Here is a 14,794-nt window from a genome sequence, read left to right on the forward strand (position 1 = left end):
GAAGAGGGAAAGGTACCCAAGACCTCCCATCAGGGACCCTGGAAATGAGTGGGGTCTGCTGCCTGCCTGGGCCCACACTTTGCCCAAACCCGGGCATCTCAGTCTGCAGAGCTAGAGAGCAACCAAGGTTTGGAGCTATATCCCTGGAGATTCTGATCCAGTAGTGAAGCCCAGGAATCTGTATGTCCAACAGGATTCTGATGGAGGTGGCCAATGGACGACAGTTTGAAAAAAACTCTACCATACGATCCTTTAAAGGAAGGACACACATAACTAAAAAAATAAGAATACTTTTTAGAGGGCAGTCTGGGTGGCTCAGCATTTAGCGCCACCTTCGGTCCACAGCGTGATCCTGGAGACCGGGAATCAAGTCCCACATCGGGCTCCCTGCATGGAGTCTGCTTCTCCCTCTGCCTGTGTCTCTGCCTCTCTCTGTGTGTGTCTCTCATGAATAAATAAAATATTTTTGAAAAAAGAATACTTTTTAGAAAAGTAGGTGTTTCACTTAGCCACATGCAACATGTTTTGCTTCTTACCAGCTCTCATTTTTGCTGCTAACTGAAGAGCATTGCAGCACATGGATGCACCACAATTACCCTAAGGACTCACCTACTGATGGATAGCTAAGTTACTTCTAATGAGTTGCTGTTATAGGTTGCAATTCTCCAAATATGGTTCTCTGAACTTCTTAGCACACTTGAGGTATTTCAGGTGTGTGGGAAATCCTTAAACATGGAATTACTAGCACCAGATAGATGGATCTACACTTTCAATCTAAGATAGTCTAACTGCTCTCCCCACACTACCTTGACAACCTTAAAAAACTTGGGGGAGGGGACGCCTGGGTGGCTCAGTGGTTGAGCATTTGCCTTCAGCTCAGGGTGTGATCCTGGTCTGAGGATCGAGTCCCACATTGGGCTCCCTGCATGGAGCCTGCTTCTCCCTCTGCCTGTGTCTCTGCCTCTCTCTTTGTGTGTCTCTCATGAATAAATAAATAAAATGTTTAGAAAAAAAAAACTTGGGGGAGAATTTAAGGGGACACTGTGAAATTAGCTTTTGGCACACTGAAGCTGCTTTCCTTCACCAACATGGGGGAGGGGAGGGCCCAGGAATCTGCATTGCTTACAAGTTTCCCTGCACCCTCGCTTGTGAGTATTGGGATACCATGTGTGCATAGCAAGTTGTCTGAAAAGACATCTACCCAGGCTGAGAGCAGCGGTCACTTCTAGGGAGTGGAACCGAAGGGACATACCCCAGTAGGCTGAATATTTGTAAAGGGCAAGTATTACACCTGTAACTTGATATGCATATAAATATTTTTCAAAAACCAACCAGGAAACAAAAGTCAATAAAAATGGAGGGAATCCTGGTATGTGTGCCATATGGTTGCACCTGAGTTGCCTTGACCAGGTCTCTCCCTCTGGTGGTGAGGAGGATTCTCCTGAAGCAGTCCTTGACACTACATGGAGCAGACCCTGGAGCCATGTCCACCCCACTCTGTCTCTGCGCTGCTCTCCCATCCCCTACCCACTCCCACTTGTTATTTTGCTTGATTTAGTCTTGATTTAGCTTAGGAATCCACACTTGTTTGAGATTACTTGTCTCTGTGAAGACTTGCCCACTCCTAGCCCTAGTGTGTGAATCTTGATTCATCTAAGCTCTTCATGTGGAATCCACAGATCATCCCAATCAGGGGTCTGTGGATGGTATGCATGGGATTCACAAACGTGCATGGAAGGAAAAAAAAAAAACCTTCCACCTCTATTTTCACTAACTTCCAACTGAAATTTAGTACCTCCTTCTATTATGAATGTAAGCAACAAGCCACAGTCGTGTTCGCAGTAACTTTGTGACTTTGCCACCAATAGAAAGCACAAATATTTTCATATCACAAAAGTTACTACAGTATCTCAGAACATTGTTCACACTCATCACTACTTCGAAATTATGGTTGTTATTAGATCTGCCGCTAGAATTTATTATTTAATGCACTAATAAAGAAGCGAGTTTATTCCTATATCACACATTTTCAAAAATATATTTTGGAAACTGTGCTTCAGTATAATTGGTTTCCTTTGTAATCCTATCATTTTATTTTATGCAGTTAAAAAATAGTCTGAGAAGGAGTCCATGGGTTTCTCCAGACTGCCAAAGTGTCCACAGCACAGAAAAGGTAGATGAACCCTGGCGAAAGCCAATGCTGGCAATTCCATTATCCTAGCTGGGGACTAGCTTAGGAAGTATCATGTGACCTGGTGTGTTACATTCACAACGAAATTTGAGGGGACATCTGCTGGAGGGAGAGTGGACCCCCTCTTGGGAAAGGTTTCTTAAAAGGAGACACAAGGAAGTCATCCTCTGGTTCTTAGGGTCTGAGCACATGTGCTGGGAATTTCTTCTACCATTAGGCAACCATGCAGAGAGTGGCTGACCCACCTGAGATGTTGAAGAAACTGATGGGAAAAGCCCAGGTCTTTGAGGATGTGGTGGATCTGATGAATTCTCTACCCCTGGATTCCTGTTATCAGTGAATAAATCCCTTATGATTAGGCCAGTTGGGTCAGCTGTCAATCAGTTGCAGACAAGAACACTTTCTTTAATCCATCATGTTATTTTTGTCCCCTTACATATACCATGCTTGATGCTAATCATCACTGGAGTGACCGGGAGAAACAAGTCAGCTCCTTCTTCCTTTCTGATCCTTATTTAGATTGATCACATCTTTCCTTGAGGCTGAACACCCTCAGATCCTTCAACTGGACTCAAGGGACATGGTTTTGATATCTGTATCCACCCCTAACATGGATGTCTATCTAGGTCAGTGGTTCTCAAATTTCAGCATGCATCAAAATCATGCTAATGTTTATTAACATTAGCTTGTTTTTTTTTTTAAAGATAGATTTATTTATTTATTTATTTATTTATTTATTTATTTATTTATGATAGACAGAGAGAGGCAGAGACACAGCAGGAGGGAGAAGCAGGCTCCATGCTGGGAGCCTGACGTGGGACTTGATCCCGGGACTCCAGGATCACGCCCTGGGCTGAAGGCAGGCGCTAAACTGCTGAGCCACCCAGGGATCCCCTTAGCTTGTTAAAACATACATTTTTAGATCCCACTCTGAGAGTTTCAGATTCAGTAAGGCTGCGGTGGGTCCCAATAAGTTAAATTTCTAACAAATTCCTTCATGATGCATGATGCTAGTCTTGGGGAATACACAGTTTGAGAATCACTGGTCTAGATCCCTCTAAAAACATGGCTTCCCCAGATAAACCACTACTCAAGATGGGGTCTGACTAGTGTGAAGCAGAACTGTCACCTTTCTCAATACCATCAGCATGCTCCTATTATTGTGGCCCAAATTACAAGCTGTTGTGTTATACTGTTGAACTCTATGTCACCAAAACTCTAAAATTTGTATTATGCAGGTGGCTCCTAAACTCTCTCCATATTCTAGAGATGGGAAGTATCACTTGTTGAGTGCTGAGTGCTTTAATGAGTTATACCATTTAATTCTTACAACAATCCTTGAAATGGGCAGCTATCTTTCTCTGGGGAGACTGATATTCAGAGAAATAAAAAAAATTCCCAAGGTCACTGAGCTGGTAAATAAATGAGGGACCCAGGGTTTGAACCTGGCTTATAGAACTCTACAATTAAGAACTCTCCTCCTGCTGAACAGTATCTATTAATCAGCTGCCCTTTGAGGCCCAAGACAAATTCACCTAATTGTGCTTCACGGAGCTCATTCATCTTTCTTGTCCACAAGGTCATCAAATGTGATTTTTGTCAAATGGCCTAGCTTTCTTGAGCCTCCAATATCTTCTTCAACCACAACTCAGTCCTTTTACTGTCTCCACTCCTTCCCCAAAGAGGAGGTTAGGCTTACGGAGTTGCATTTGGAGCCACATAAGTTTGGTTTCTGAAAGTGTTAACTGTGGGCACATTTTAATAAAGACCATTTTCTAGGCTACAGTTACATAAATGTTCTAATTTAATATGCAAATGTGCCACAAATGATTTAGGGTGTGCTAGGCCTTTATTGTTCTAGTTGCAGTTATGTTGATTTAGCCCATAGCTTTATGGTTAATAATTTAGTAAGCAACCTTATTTTTTAATCTCCCTTTGTCCTCATGCCTCATCTTTTTTCACATTAAGGGACCTGAGCCTGCACAAAGATTCAGTTTAATGAATCATCAATCCTTGAATAAGTGTAGCTCCAAAAGGATTCCATTCAAATTCTAGGGAAGGCGTTAAGTTCATGAGTTTTCCCCTTGATGGGATTCTTGGTTTTATCATAAATATAATAACTTACTTTATCCTTATTAGTGCTTTTGGCATTATATGCTAACTTGCCTGATATTAACATTGTTAGACCAGTTTTCTTTGGTTAGTATTTGCCTGGGATATCTTTTTCTATTTTGAACATTTGTGTGTCATTGTCTTAGGTACAATATCTCTTATACACAGCTTATAGCTGGATTTTGGTATTTTTTAAAAAATTCATCTAGTAGTCTCTGTCTTTAATAGATAAGTTTAGTCCACTTACATTTATTGTGATTACTGATTATTTGGATTTATTTTCTGCCATCTTATTTTGTGTAGGTGTTACGTGTGTTTCCTATTGCCATGAGATTTGATGGGGGGCAGGGCGAAGAGCATGTGTGATCAGTTTAATTTTTTTCTTCTTTCTTGGCTTTTGATGAATAGTGTTCTTTAGTACCCCACCCCTCTTCCTCCCCACTTATTTGAAGGCTATAAATCCCATTTCTTTTAGTGGTTTTATTTTAATTTTTAACTTACTTATTTAACTATATATTTTCTTAACATTCTGAAATTATTCATTATCTCCATTTTCCTCTTAACAAGACAACCCCTTTAACACAATGTAACTACCTGTTGAACTGCCCCCTGCCGCATCTTCCTTGTTATTGTCTAGAATTTTAATTACACAAAAAATAATATTTATATGATCAGAGATTAATTAGATTTACCAATATATTTGATCAATTTATGACTTAGTGATTTTCTTCTTTCACTTTGTTTTGCTGAAGTACATGCTTTATTAATCCTTTCAATGAGGATATGGTTGGTAAACTCTATCTATGAAAGCCTGAAAATGTCTGTAATTTTCTTTCTTTCTTTTTTTTTTTTAAAGATTTATTTATTTATTCACTCAGAGAGAGCGAGAGAGAGGCAGAGACACAGGCAGAGGGAGAAGCAGGCTCCATGCAGGGAACCCGATGTGGGACTCGATTCCGGGTCTTCTCCAGGATCACACCCCGGGCTGCAGGCGGCGCCAAACCGCTGCACCACCAGGGCTACCCTCTCTCTTTCTTTCTTTCTTTCTTTCTTTCTTTCTTTCTTTCTTTCTTTCTTTCTTTCTTTCTTTCTTTCTTTCTTTCTTTCTTTCTTTCTTCCTTTCTTTCTTCTTTCTTTCTTCTTTCTTCTTTCTTTCTTTCTTTCTTTCTTTCTTTCTTTCTTCTTCTTTTTTTTTTTTTTCTTTCTTTCTTCTTCTTTCCTAGATTTTACTCATTTATCCATGAGACACAGAGAGAGAGAGGCAGAGATACAGACAGTGGGAGAAGCAGGCTCCCTGCAAGGAACCCAGTGTGGAACTTGATCCCAGGACCCTGGGATCACACTCTGAGCCAAAGGCAGATGCACAACCATTGAGCCACCCGGGCGTCCCTGCTCCCCTTTTTCAATGTTCCCGTAGCTGTGTATTGAGGGAGGCTAATTATGCTTTTCCTTCTGCATGTTTAAGATATTATTCTCTCAGCCCTGTCATTGCATCACTGTTGATGAGAAATCTGCTGTTGGCTCAATTGGCATTCTTTCATATGCAATTTGCCTTTATTCTTTTGTAATTCCTAAGATTTTTCTCTTTATCTTTTACATTCTGCTCTATCATAATTTTTCTGGTTGAGATTTATTTTTTACCATCCTGATTTTAACCATTGGTATGTGTTTTTCACCTGAATACTTTCTTTTTGATTCTGAAATATTCTCAGCCACCATATCTTAAATATTGTACCTCCATTACATCCTTTATTCTCTCCTTCTAGAATTTCTATTACACATATGTTGGAATCTTTCAATCTATTTACCATGTCTTAACTGCTCTTTCATATTTTCTATTTCTTTATCTCTCTTTGAGTGAATGACTCAGGAATATCTATCAATTCACTAATTTTCTCTTCAAATGTGTCTGATTTAGAGTTTATTCCATTTGAATTCACTTCAATAATGATACTTTTCACTGTTAGTGTTTCTCATTGTTTCTTTTTCACATCAATAGTTAATTCTGTTTTGGAGCATCTGAGTGGCTTAGTTGGTTAACCATCCCACTGTTGGTTTTGGCTCAGGTCATGATCTCAGGGTCGTAGGACCAAGCCCCATGTGGGCCACATGCTCAGTGTAGTCTGCTAGAGATTTTCTGTCTCTACCTCTCCCTCCCCCTCTGCCCTCCCCCACTCCTATCATGCACACAGGCATGTACTCTCTCTCTCTAAAATAAATAAAATCTTCAAAAAAATAGTTAATTCTGTTTTACTTCATAACTTTTTCCTTTTTTTTGGAAAGGAAGCTATGCCTTCCTTTACCTTTGTTAAAATCTTATTTTAGAGTCATTTCCGGATTGCTCTATTATTTGCAGTTATCATAAATGAATCCACCTGTTAAGAGTTGAGTTTACTGGCTGTCTTAATGTCCATTTTATTCACAGGGTTATTTTTAAGAGGAATCTTTCTGTCCATTTTCTTTCTCTGCACTTGTCTCAACCCAGACCCTTGGGACCCTAGTCCCAAATTAGGCTTCTTAAAGGTGGATCAGGGTTCCCAGTTTGGGTGCTATCAGAGATATCAGAGATATTCAGAGAAGCATTTAATGAATCAGGGTGGTTTAGCTCAGGTCCCACTTGCCAGATCTTCATCTGCTCCCCCTGTTACCTAACATACAGTTTTAAGCAATGAGTCTGATGCTAGACCTCTAGTTCTTAAAGAATCCTTTTGGTCCTATTTACTCTGCAGGACTTGAATTCCTAGTCACTTCTGGGTCCTGAGCCTGGCCGGTCTGAGGCTTCAGCCACTATTGACTTTTTCTCATTGCTTTCCATTCCAAAGAGAAGTTTACTGTATTTGTGAGTGTGACTATGTAATTTTATTTTTAAAATATAATGTGTATATTATTACAGTATATAAACAGAGGTTATTTTTTCCCACTAATTCATGGACAGTGTGGTTAATTTTTACTATATCAGTTTTATTGAGATATGATTTATATCCAATAAAAGCATCAGTTTAAAGTGTAAAATTCAATGAGTTTTGGAATCTATAGTCATGTAATCACCATTACAATCAAGAAAAGAATACTTCCATCACCTCCTGCCAAACTTCCCTTGCTCCCCTTTGCTTTCAATCCTCTTCCCCAAACACCAGTCCCAGAAAATCACTGATCTGTTTTCTATCTATGGATTAGTTTTGCCTTCCTACAATTTCAAATAAATTGAATCAGACAGTAGGTACTCTTTTGTGTTTGGTTTTTCTCACTAAGCATAGTGATTTTGAGATTTATCCATATTGTGTATACTGATACTTAATTCCTTTGTACTGTTGAGTAGTATTTTCTTGTGTGACTTACCACAATTTGTTTATCCATCCTTCTATTATTGATGGACATTTGGGTTTCTAGTTTGAGGCTACATTACGCAAATCTGCCACATACATTCATACACAAGTTTTTGTGTGGACATGTTCTCATTTCTCTTGGGTAAATAAGTAAGACCAGGATTACTGGGCAGTAAGCTAAGTGTATGTTGGACTTACAAGAAACTTCCAAACTGTTTTTCTTTTCTTTTCTTTTCTTTTTTTTTAAAGACTTTATTTATTTATTCATGAGAGACACAGAGAGAGAGAGAGAGAGAGAGAAGAGAGCGGCAGAGACACAGGCAGAGGGAGAAGCAGGATCCATGCTGGGAGCCCAACGTCGGACTCCATCAGGTCCTGGGCTGAAAGCAGCGTTAAACCCCTGAGCCACCTGGGCTGCCCCAAACTGTTTTTCAAAATGGCTGCACCATTTTGAATTTCCATCTACAATGTGTGAGGATTCTGGTTGAGGAGAAGGTTATTTTTAAAGCATGAACTCAATGCCATCTTGACTGGAGGTGACTGTAAAAACACTTTAGAATGTATACTGAGCTATAAAATGCCAGGAATGGTAATGAAGGCTCTGTGAAGGCACAGACTCTTAAGTGTCCTGTTTACTGCTGCATCCCCAATGCCTATCACCAGTCTGGGCTTATGCCACACACACTCTGTAAATGAATCAATGAATAAAGATTTGCCTCTGACAAACATTAACAGCTCATAAGGGTTGGGTCAAAGTTTGGACCTATTGCATCTTATTTAATCAAAGAAGTTCTTGGAAGCCCTGTTTTCTCCTTCCCTAATTTCACCAAAACCCTTGTTTTGAACTAGTTGGCATTTCTACCCTGAGCTCTCCTATCCTTTCAGCCAGGCTTCTCTTCACAGGTCAAGAGGGCCACCCCACCACCCTGCATGGGGTATGCATTTCAGCCTGCAGGAAGGAGAAAAAGGGTGAGAAGGCACAACTTTCTTTAAAGACACATGTTTGACAATGAAGATCACTTCTGCTCATCTGTCGTGGGACAGAACTTAGTCACATGGCCACATGTAGCTGCAAGGGGAACATGGCCCTTATTCTGACAGCTGTGTGTCTAGATAAATAGCAGGATTTTCCTACTCAAAGGAAAGAGAAGATAGACAATGGATCACTTCCAGCAGGCTCCATTGTGAGCCTTTGTCCTGACCTCTAGGCACTTTAGGCTCAACACAATGTATTATTTGAAAAACATGTTTATTCCTCAACTCCAGGGAGAAACTTTCAATTCACCATCCAAAAGCAAGCCAGGCTGGTGAGTAGAGGAGGTTTCTCATTAAGCACCTCCAGGCCCTACCCTTTGCACCCCTCCCCACTAGCCACCTTGGCTCTTGCTTCAAGGTTGTCTGCTCCAGAGAAGGGGAGGGGGGCAGTAGGGAGAAGTAGGATGGTGCATTTACAGAAGGGGAAGTTAATGATGGGATAGGTAGGGGGCCCACACTGCTGATCTCCTGGCACCCTGGGTGATCTACCTGAGGAATCTCTGGTGGATCCTATCACTGAGCTGGGTGTAGAGAGCTGGGTCCAGGTGGCTTCCCAAGTTCATCAGGCTTGAGCTCTGGAAAACTTAGTAGCCTACAGGGGGTAAGGCATGTCCCACAGCTGAGTGCCCAATACAGTAGCCACCAGCCCCGTAGATCTATTTAAAATTAATAAATAAAATATTCAGTTTCTCAGTTATACTAGACACATTTCAAATGTTCAATAGATACACGTGACTAGTGGATACTATATATTGGATAGTACTATAGGAAATATAGAACATTTCCACCACTGAAGAAGGTACTATTGGATAGCACTGTTCCAGAGGAAAGACATCTCAGATCATATTAACAGAGGCAGAGTGCCAAGAAAGAGGGCAGCTGATGGGGCTGGTCGACACTATGCCAGGCAGACCCCAGCTATGCTACTTATGGCCCATGGGCCCCAGAGTCAGTGAGGGAAGCAAATGAGAGAGAGGAAGGCATCCAGCAAAGATGGCCAGAGTACAGAAATGTAGGAAATATCTCTGTATTTTGCTTAAAGGAGTTTTGGCATGGGTTCCTCCAGAAGATGCTGGGCCACAAAATTCAGGGCAAGGAGTTTACTTGGGAGGTGATCCCAGGAAGCACTAGTAAGGGAATGGGAAAGTGAGACAGGGGAAGTGTACACAGTTAGACAAGTGGGACTCCATTCCACTGGGGAACTCTGGGAGTCAGTGCAGAGCACTCACCTCAAAATCATCGGCCCGAGGGCTGGGGACCTGTGGTTTTTTTCAGCCCCAGTCATTGGCTGAGGGCTGCTTCTGGGTGTTAATTCACCAGGACTTCTGGCTTGCAAAGTATAAAGACAGAATGCCTTCCTTACCTGTAGAAAGTCCTCAGGCAAAGAGATGCAAATATGGGGCAGCTGGAAGTTGGCTAGAACATACTGGAGTGGTGAGACTAGTGGGATATGGGCTGTAGCAGTACTATCTGCTACAAAGGAGGAAGACCAACATCCTTAACCCCAGCCTCATCTCACACACACACACACCCCCCACATATGTCCCCTGTACATTTCTCACATTAGTTTCTCCCTTCTCCTCAGACTTACCCTGCTTTCTCCCACCACAGGACCTTTGCATGTACTATTCTGGATGTCTGAGACACTCTTCTACTCTTTCTCATCCCCTTTCACTTACTTAAGTCCTACTCATTCTTCAGATCTTGGCTCAAATGACCTTTCCTCTAAGTAACCTTCCCTGAAGGACACTCCATCCCTACCCCAAAGCAAGAACAAGTCCTCCTGTTGCACTTTGTCCCAGCTCCCTGTCCTATAAGGGTATCATTATATGTGAGGTTAGTTAATGCTGCCTTCCCCATTGGACTGTAGGAAAGGGATCTTGCTTGTCTTGTTCACAGGAACACATAGTCGGTTCTCAAGAAATGTATAATAAGTGAAAAAAAAAACGAATGAATAGAAAAATGAAAAAAGAATGAATTCCTGTCAGATTGACTAACACTTCTCTAGTAGCCAGAGAGGGAATTTATCAGCTAAAGACCCCAGGAAGAGGAGGAGGCTAATTAGCAATTCATTAGGATCCATTTTCACTTCTGTAGTCAATGCTAATCACTTGTTTGTTTAAAACGGGAAGTTCTGCACTCATTAAATCCATTAGTAAATGAAAATGTTTCTCAGGGAAGTCTGGCCTCCCACATTGGAGTGTAAATTCAAGGGCTGCACCCCCTCTTTTGTACAGACTTCCCAGATGTCAGCAAAGCAGGTGTTCACAAGCTGGAAATACCCTAGGCTAGGACCCTTGTCCTTTCTCACGGGAGGGGCCTACTTCTCCAGCTCTCTCTGGGCACGGATCCTGCCCCTGTACAATGGGCACAGCATTCAATCTCATGGCTAGCAGCGAAGATTAGAGGGAGCTGGAGCTGTGCAGTCAGGAATGTCAGCTCACACCTTGGTATTATCCTCCTGAAAGACTGTGGAGAGGGAGTCTATTTTGAGGATGTGGCTACCCTGCAGCCCCACTGGTTTGAACTCTGGGTCTTGTTAGCAAACAGGAGCCTCTTTCCTTATAAGCAGCCCATGCATAGAGGGTGCTCACAGGCCATGTCGTGCCCACCCTTGCTTTGCTTGCAGTAGCCCATTTAATCCTCACAGCCCAACCAACAAGGTAGCCATTATTACCTGCATTTGCAGGTGTGGAGACTGAGAGAAGGGGAGAGGCTCTTGCCCTGGGTCTTTTCTCTTCTCCATACTGAGCCATCTCCTCAGGAAGCCATCTTTGACTTTTGAGTAAGAAATGGCGGGATCCCTGGGTGGTACAGCGGTTTAGCGCCTGCCTTTGGCCCAGGGCGCTCCATCCTGGAGACCCGGGATCGAATCCCACGTCGGGCTTCCGGTGCATGGAGCCTGCTTCTCCCTCTGCCTGTGTCTCTGGCTCTCTCTCTCTCTGTGTGTGACTATCATAAATAAATTTTAAAAATTTTTTTAAAAAATTAAAAAAAAAAAAAAGAAATGGCTGTTCTGCTCAGTCTTGTACTTCATTAGGTGAGTCTGCCTTTCCTGGGTCTTACTCATCCTAATGTTTCCAGGGGCCTGGTAGCTCAGCAGAAAAGAAACAGCTATATTTGTCTGAGTGCTAACTAGCTTCAGGGCTCAATGCGTGCCATGCATTAAATCACCAAGTCCTCAAACAATTCTATGGGGCTGAGCTACTATTATCATCTCTATCTTACAGATGAAGAAACCGACTTGTCAAAGATCATATGGTTAGTGTTGGGGAGGAAGAATTTCCTCTGTCCTTCAAGGTCCTTTGAGCTGGACTCAGAATCAGATTGGCACGAGACAGATTAACAGGAAAAAATAAAATTTAATAGTGTGCACATGGGGAATCCACACGGACATGGACATTCTGAAGACAGTGAAGCAGCATGATGCTTATACGAGCTAAGGAGAGCGGTAGGGGTTTGAAGATACAAAGGAGAGAAAGACCATTAGCAGGAGGGTGAGAGGAAATGTTTGAAAAGCAGAGGTTGTCCGGTTGTGCAGATAAGTTTCTTAGGTAAAGAGAGGAATCTCTGTAAATCTTTTCCTAGCCCCAGCAAGGAATTGAGGAGAAAGTAAAAAGCTTTTCCTGAATCGAATTTGTTTGCTTTTAACTCGAAATAATGTTCATGCCAAAGTAGCCCCTTTTGGGGTGACCTATCCTTGACCCTCACACTGGAAAGTGTGTACATAATCTGTCTGCCTTTAGCGTTCCATGCACTTCACTGCTGGGAGGACTGTTTTGCCCACACCACAGGGGCCTCAGGAACTGTGGACAGGGAGGGGGGTGCATGGGGGCGACAAGGCCAAGGGTGAGCTCTGCCCTCCAAACCAACCAGAGTCCTGCAGAAAAGCCCCAGAGAACAACTTCCCAGGGGAATGCTACCAAGCTCTTCCTCAGGCACCTTTCAGGTACTCACTGGCAGGAGAGCCCAGGCCCACCTTTGAAATGTTTTGTTTTGTTTTGTTTTTAAGATTTTATTTATTTATTCATGAGAGACACAAAGAGAGAGAGAGAGACAGAGACAGAGACATAGGCAGGGAGAGAAGCAGGCTCCATGCAGGGAGCCTGATGTGGGACTCGATCCCGAGACTCCAGGACCAGGCCCTGGGCTGAAGGCAGGCACTAAACCGCTGAGCCATCCAGGGATCCCTGAAATGTTAATTTTTTAAAGATTTTATTTATTTACTCATGAGAGACAGAGAGAGGCAGAGACACAGGCAGAGGGAGAAGCAGGCTCCATGCAGGGAGCCCAACGTGGAACTTGATCCCAGGTCTCCAGGATCTGGCCCTGGGCTGAAGGCAACACTAAACCGCTGAGCCACCTGGGCTGCCCTGAAATGTTAATGTTAAAAGTAAAATTACCAGTTATTTTACTAGCAAAAGATGGATCTATTTGAGAATAAAGGAGAATTGCAATCTGGGACAAACAAGCTGTGGCAAAACCACAGGCAAGTTGAGAACGAAGGAGAGGCAGGCTTTTTGAAGGAGAATAGGGGTAAATTGGGAAGGCTGTTCATGAACTAAAAATCCACTGGAGTAAATTGGGAGTTTTTAAAAAATATTTTATTTATTTATTCATGAGAGACACACACAGAGAGAGGCAGAGACACAGATAGAGGGAGAACCAGGGTCCATGCAGGGAACCTGATGTGGGACTCAATGCCAGGACCCTGGGATCATGCCCTGAGCCAAAGGCAGATGATACTCAACCGCTGAGCCACCCAGGAGTCCCTAAACTGGGAGTTTGAAATGTGATGGCTTCTCATTGGCTGAGCTGTTGCCAGGGGATAAGGAAAGCATCTCTTCCTCCACTGGGGGTAGTGGAGTAGTATCCCCCTGCAAGGTCAAGTCTGCCCAAGGTCAAGTCTGTCTCTTCCTGCTGGGTCTGCAATCAGCTAGGAGTGATAGGGCACAAGAGCTCCCCCTGCTGAAACTTCCCTGCTCCTTTTTAGTGACGTTTCCCATTACCAATTTTCGCAAAAGTATGGAACAGACAGACCATCCTCCCTTCCCAAAGTCCTCGTCCTTTCCTTCAGTCTCACTGGATAGGGATCCCACCTCCCACTGAAACGAGCAACATCGTGACCATGCTGTGTGAGCCTCTGCACACGCACTGCTTCCTCTGCCCTGAGGGGTCCTTCCTTTTGTGTCTGACAGGCAAATACTACAAAGCTACCTTGGATGGCCTCTCCTCCGTGAAGCCTCCCAGCTTCCTTTCAGTTCAAACACCTCTGTGCTGCCACTTATACCTCTAATGTACCATCCTCTGCATCATGATGACCAACTCCTACAGCACACTGCCTAGGGGCCAGGCCCCGAGGCCAGCCTTTACCAGTCCATTTCTCACCATGTTCTCAGGGAGGTATTATATATATATATATATATAACTATAAATTTTATTATAAATATTATAAAACTATAAACTATATATATAAAACTATATATATAGTTGTTGTTAAAGATTTTATTTATTTATTTATTTATTTATTTATTTATTTGAGAGAGAGAAAATGCATGTGTGCACATGTAGAAGTGTGGAGGGAGGGGCAGAGGGAGAGGCAGACACCTCACTGAGCCCGGAGCCTGATGTGGGGCTTGATCCTAGGACTCTGGGATTGTGACCTGAGCCGAAGTCAGACACTTAACAAACTGAGGCATCCAGGTGCCCCCAAGGGGGGTGGTATTATTTTTATTCCCATCTCTTCAAGGCTCAGAGCCATAAAGAGACTTGCCCAAAGCAGGAGAGTGAGGATCCAAGGCCAGGCTGCCCATCTCCAGGGACCATGCTCTAACTGCTGCTCCTGACCTCCTCCTAATACAGACGATGGCTGTCTCCTCATAATATGTCTTGTTTAGCTCTCCTTTGAGCCCAGCCCCTAGGAGGCAGTGTTTAAGTCTTTTTGTCTCTGGGCCTGGCGCATAGAAAGCCTCAAAAACTGCTTGTTGAATTAGTTTCCAACCTGCAGATTTTGGATCCTGTTACATAAATAATGATCTAACTGATCATGTGATGTCAGCAGCCTCAGGTTTGAATCCTATCTTTGTCCTCTACTTGATGCTTTGAGGCCCAGCACTTGGAGAGCTCGCTC

This window comes from Canis lupus, chromosome 26 (genome assembly GCF_048164855.1).
Source record: "Canis lupus baileyi chromosome 26, mCanLup2.hap1, whole genome shotgun sequence".
NCBI classification, from domain to species: Eukaryota; Metazoa; Chordata; class Mammalia; order Carnivora; family Canidae; genus Canis; species Canis lupus.